The sequence below is a fragment of the Herpailurus yagouaroundi genome, unplaced genomic scaffold (genome assembly GCF_014898765.1).
Source record: "Herpailurus yagouaroundi ecotype Mexico unplaced genomic scaffold, PumYag 100, whole genome shotgun sequence".
Taxonomy (NCBI): domain Eukaryota; kingdom Metazoa; phylum Chordata; class Mammalia; order Carnivora; family Felidae; genus Herpailurus; species Herpailurus yagouaroundi.
In genome coordinates, this window is record NW_024412391.1 from 60,412,141 (window position 1) to 60,418,798 (window position 6,658).

Here is a 6,658-nt window from a genome sequence, read left to right on the forward strand (position 1 = left end):
GCATATACCTGACCCACTCCTGGCTGTGGGCTCATATTTCCAATGCGCTGTAACTGCACTGCTTTCCCTTCCCAAGAAAGAACAATTGACTATAATAGTGACATTCTTTATAGGGAAAATCTTACATATTCTAAAAAATTTTTTATTCATTAAATCATTCACATATTTTCATAGTTTAAGCTATTTCTAGCCACATCTCCAAACTGATTGTGACTATGGTCACTAATATTCCCAATGAGAAATGTTGCTTTGTGAAGTCACTTTGTTTGATTTAATCCTTTGCACGATCTTATGTGGTAGTTACTAATTTTATCTCCATTGTATACATGAGAAACCTGAAGCTCAGAGAAGTTAAGTAACTTGCCCAAAGTCCCACTGGCCAGTGGAGGAAAAGTCAGCATCCTAACCCTGATGTCACTGACTCAAAAGCACATAACCTTTCTCCTATGCTATGGTGCTTTCTTTAAGAATTGAGTCTCCAGGGGCGCCTGGGTGGTGCAGTCGGTTGAGCGTCCGACTTCAGCCAGGTCACCATCTCGCGGTCCGTGAGTTCGAGCCCCGCGTCGGGCTCTGGGCTGATGGCTCAGAGCCTGGAGCCTGTTTCCGATTCTGTGTCTCCCTCTCTCTCTGCCCCTCCCCCGTTCATGCTCTGTCTCTCTCTGTCCCAAAAATAAATAAACGTTGAAAAAAAAAATTAAAAAAAAAAAAAAGAATTGAGTCTCCACTTAAAAACTGAGAACAAACTGAGGGTAGATGGGGGGGTGGGAGGGAGGGGATGGGGGGTGATGGGTATTGAGGAGGGCACCTTTTGGGATGAGCACTGGGTTTTGTATGGAAACCAATTTGACAATAAATTTGATATTAAAAAAAATAAAAACAAAACAAAACAAAAGAATTGAGTCTCCAGTCCTCCTCTTAAACGCTGCCTGCGCTGCAGCTCTGGCTGCCCCTGGGGGCAGGGCTGTAGGGGAAAGTGCCACATCCTTTGAGTGAAGTGAGAATTCTGCTAGAGAGGAAATGGCTGCCTCTTCATCATCCTCCTCAGCTGCTGGGGTCATTGGAAGTTCTGTCACTGGATCTGGTGTCAGTGTCTCAGACCTTGCCCCACCACGGAAAGCCCTTTTCACCTACCCCAAGGGAGCTGGAGAGATGTTGGAAGATGGCTCTGAGAGATTCCTCTGCAAAATCTGTTTTCAGTTACCAAGTGACGTCTGTGCTTAAACAGGTGAAAGATGATCGGCAAGTTGCTCGGATGAAAAAATTAGCTGGTTTGGTAGAAGAGCTGGAGGCAGATGAGTGGTGGTTTAAACCCATCGAGCAGCTGCTGGTGTTCACATCCTCTTCAGATTGACCTTGCCCGGATGGCCACCTCTGGTGCACAGCCAGTGCCCTGGGAGGGACTTTTCTTGCAGCTTACACAGCCACCCAGAGATGCACAGCTCCACTGTGGAATTGTTTGATACACATCCATGCTTGGTTTCTCTGTATCTATCTGCAAGCAACAAATACTTAAATGTGTGATCATGCAGGGAAAAGTTTTGTTTATTCAGAAAAAGTATTGAGAATCAGATTAATACAACCAGCATCAGGTTTAAAAGATATTTATAAAACTTTACAAGCCAGGTAGGACATATGCCAGAATTGGCCAACTGAATGATGTCACTCCTGTCATTCATGCAGTGCCTGGAGTCCTCACCAGTCAAATCCAAGATCCGGACCTGGAATTATACAACACAGCATTTCTGACCTAAAACAGTTCTTTGCAGATGAATGTGATTTAAGCTCAGGACCTGTCCAAATGAGGAATTTTAAAATGTTCATTTTTTCCTTCTATTTTTAGACATCTAATTCTATAGATTCCAATTTTTTCTAACCTCTTCTAGATACATGCTAAATGCTGGCAAAAATACTTACTTTTTGAATGTTGAAGCACTTGTAAAAATAAATCTGTGAGCAAAATCCTTTTAAACAAAGAAATCCCGAGTTCATTTTATTGGTGGGCTCAAGCAATTCTGTAGCAAATAAATCCTTTGAAAGAGTTAAAAAAAATTGAGTCTCAAATACATCCTTCTTTCATAAATACCCAGTGTTAGGTGGGTGATTCCATGCTTAGTTGGAGTAAGAACACCTAGAGAAATGTAGCTTCTGTCCTGTCCTCTCTACTATATTTCATCCCTCTTCTTAGAATGATTTTTCATTGCCTTTTCAATTTAAAATGTATATAAAAGCAAATGCATGTGTTCTTCTCTCTTTCTTTCATAAACAGTAGTGTAATACACTACTATGTATTTTTCCCCATTTTGCTTTTTTACTTAGCCATACTTTCTGGAAATGACTACAAGGACATGCACAGACATACTCTCTATTCCTTTTACAGCTCCATAGCACTCTACTCAATGCATGTACTGTACTTCATTTAGCCAGCTCCATTGGATTGATAGTTGGGTTACTTTTGGTCTTATTTTGTTGTAAACACTATTTCAAAGAATAGATAGCCTTATGTATTATTGTATTGTTTTTGTATACATCTTTTTTTGTCATGCATTGTTAGGATAGATTCATAGAAGTAGTTGGTATTGCTAAGAAGGTAAATGCACATATAATTTTGCTACATGTTGTTAAATTCTACTCTGTAATAGTTGTATTAATTTACCACCCCAATCAGCAATTCAAGAGCACCTTTCCTTCACAGTGTTGCTACCAATAATGTTCATCAAATTTGAATTTTTATCAAACTGATAAGTGGGAAAAGATGTGACAGTGCAGTTTTAATTTGTGTTTTTCTTATTATGAATAAATTTGGGTATTTTTCCATATGGTTAAAAGCTATTTATTTGTGTCTTTTTGGGGGGCAATATTTGTTCATTTCCATTGTTTGTCTTTTTTTTTCAGTTTTTAAGGGCTCTTTATTTTTACGAATATCGATTTTTTTTCTGTGATAGATATTACAAATATTTGTCTCAGTTTGTCATTTGTCTTTTGGCATTTTGATTTTGCTACCATAAAACTATTTGCCATAAAATTTCCATTATAATCAATTTCCACTTATCAAGAAATAGTACAGAGTAACCAATCTGAGAAATAATTGTGATTAAAAGCATTATTAATATACTGTGAATTTTTGGAAATGTATAGTTACTATGAATCAATGAAGATAGCCACAAATAAAGAGGCCAGGTCTTTGCAAGAAAAAAAAACCTAACAATATGTAAGGGTACAAGAAATATATGAATAGGGGAACTATGGTATTTTTGGATAAAAATATTCCATAGTAAAGGTGTCATTTTACCTACTAGATATATAGGAACTATCAAATCCAAAGATTTAAAAATGAAAAAAAGTAAACAGGGACTCAAAAATTTGTAGAACAGTACCAAATTACTAACATATGTGCAATTGGAATCTTATAATCAGAAGAGAGTAAGATTGAGCCAGGAAAAAAAAAAATCAAAATTCAGAATATGATGCCTGAAAACTTTGTAAATTTTATGAAAAAAAAGTCCCTCAAAACCCTGATTTACAGATCCAAGGAATTCACCAAACACCAAACAGAATAGATATATGTAATTATAATAGCTATATTTTAAAGAAAACCATACCTGTGCACATGATAGCCAAATTGCTAAAAACTAAAGATGAAGAAAACAAGCATATGCAAAAAAGACATTATTTAAAGGAAAACAGGATAAGAAGGGCATCCTTAAAATGTTGAAAGAAAAATAAATTATTCACCTAGAATCCTATGTTAAGTAATAATAAGCTTTAAAATCAAGGATAAAATAAAAACATTTTCAGATAAATGAAAACAGAGAAAATTCCTTGATGGCAGATATCCTTAAAATAGACAATGGGCAATGAATAAAGGTTACAAATCCAAACATTAGTTACTTGAATAGATTAATAAAATGGATAAAGCTCCTAACAAAAGTAGTCAATAATAAAGAGAATACAAATTACCAAAATAAAAAATGTAAGAGGGATTATCACTACAGATAATACAGGTCTTAAAAGGGGAGTATGATAATCACATTTCTGACAATTAATACAACAACTTTGATAAGATAGATAAATTCCTTGAAAAACAAAATTTACCAAAATGAACTCAAGAAGAAATACAAAATATGAATAACTTCTTATCCATTAAGGAAATTAAAATTTTAATTAAAAAACTTCCCACAAAGAAGATTACGAGCTTATATGGTTTTACTGATAATGTTAACAAACATTAAAGAAAAAATAAATATCAATATTACATAAATTTTTACAAAAAATTGAGGAGGAGGGAACATTTCTCAATTACTTTTATGAGGCCAGACTAACACTGACAACAAAACTCACAAAGACAGTACCAAAAAAAATGATGTTACAGACCAATAACTCTCATAGAACAAATTCTCAACAATATTAGTAAATAAAATCCAACGATATATAAATGAGGGTAATACCACACGATTAAGTCAGGTTTATCCCAGATATTCAAGATTGCTTCATTGTTCAAAACTCAGTGTAACTCTCTACATTAAGAAAGTAAAGGAGGGGCAACTGGGTGGCTTAGTTGGTTAAGTGCCCGACTCTTGATCTGAGCTCAGCCTTGATATCAGGGACATTAGTTCAGGCCCTCCATTGGACTCCATGCCAGGTGTGGAGCCTACTTAAAAAAAAAAAGAAAATAAGGCCACCTGGGTTGCTCAGTCAGTTAAGCGTCTGACTTCAGCCCAGGTCATGATCTCACAGTTCGTGGGTTTGAGCCCCACATCAGACTCCGTGCTGACAGCTCAGGGCCTAGAGCCTACTTCTGATTCTATGTCTCCCTCTCTCTTTGCCCCGTCCCCACTCATGCTCTCTCTCTCTCTCTCTCTCTCTCTCTCTCTCTCTCTCAAAAATGAATAAATGTTAAAAAAAATTAAAAGAAAAGAAAGGAAAAACATGTTATGATCTTAGCAGATTCAAAAAAAGCATTTGACAAAATTTAAAACCAGTGTGTAGTAAAAATTCTCAGTAATAGGAATAAAAGAAAACCGCCTCATGTTGATAAAAGGCATTTGTGAAAATCCTGCAAAAAATTTCATACTTAATGGTGATGCTCTAAATTATTTCTCCCTAAGATCAGGAACATTGAGAGGATGCCCTCTTTGCCCTCTCTCACTATTTTCATTCAATATTTTACTAGCTATTCTAGCCACTGCAGTAGGCAAGATAAATAAATAAAAGACATACAAATTGGAAGGGAAGAAATAAAACTGTATTTATTTACAGACAGCATAAATGGCTAAATAGAAAATCCCGAGGGCACTAAAAAACTGTTAGAACAATAACTGAATTTGCAATAATAATAAATGGATTTTAGAATATACAATATACAAAATTTCAGTATAGAACATTTCTATATTTCCAACATTATATTTCTATATACTTGCAACAAAAAATGGAAAATAAAAATTTTAAACACTAAAATTTATTATAATATAAAAATAACCATAGAATACCTAGACATACATTTAACAAATTATGTAAAGGACCTGTACATTGAAAACTACAAAGTGTTGCTAAAAGAAACTAAAGATTATCTAAATCATTGGGAAGATATACTATATTCATGGATTGAAAGAATCATTTATGTTAAAATATATATTCTTCCCAAGTTTATCTAGAAACACAAAGCAATCCCAGTAAAAATTTCAGCAGAATTTTGTTTTGTTTTAGAAATTGACAAGTTAATTCTAAAAATTACATAGAAATGCAAATGATTGAGAATAGCCAGTGTAATTTTAAAAGAAAGTTGGAGGAATTATATTAACTATTTTAAGATTTACTATGAAGCTATGATTATCAGAGTATAGAATTATGTGTCTTGTAATGGACATATAAGTCAATGAAACAGAATAGGAGTACGAAAATAGAGCTGCATGCACACACACACACACACACACACACACACGTACACACACACACTGATTTCTGACAAAGACTCAGAAGTAAAAGAATTCTAACAAGAATGGATTTCACAGACATTTGGGCAAACATGCCATTTTATGAACTTATAGAATAGGCAAGTCTAGTCTTGATAAAAATCAGATCACCTCTTTTCAGGAGTAAGTAATAGTTGTAAGAGATTGACTACAAAAGGATATGAGGATCATTGTTTGGGGGAAGTAAATGTTCTTGAAAAATGGGTTTTTTAATGTTTATTTATTTTTAAGAGACAGAGAGTGTGTGTGTGAGCAGGGAAGGGGCAGAGATAGAGGGAGACACAGAATCTGAAGCAGGCTCCAAGCTCTGAGCTGTCAGCACAGAATCCAACACAGGGCTCGAACCCAGGAACCAGGAGATCATGACCTGAGCCAAAGTCCGATGCTTAACCTACTGAGCCACCCTGGCATCCCTGGGGGAAGTAAATGTTCTGTAGTTTGATTGGTATGGTGTTTACAAGTTCGTATACAGTTGTCAAATGTCAGCAGCCCGTGCCCTTAAATTTTGACATTATTTTTATTGTATGTGTATATACCTCAATAAATTTTATTTTAAAAACATCTTTCATATAATTGTTACCTCTCAGTAATGAATGTGTATTGTAATCTTGTTTAGAATGGTAAAAAATATTGGAAATAAATTAATCCAACAACGGAGAAAGAGTTAACCTATAGCCACAAATGATTGG

General features: G+C 35.1%; 1 pseudogene; it reads left to right on the forward strand.

The window, feature by feature from the left end:
• Positions 1–935: 935 nt before the first annotated feature.
• On the forward strand, positions 936–1,397 carry LOC121028105 (anaphase-promoting complex subunit 16-like; annotated as a pseudogene).
• Positions 1,398–6,658: the final 5,261 nt, after the last annotated feature.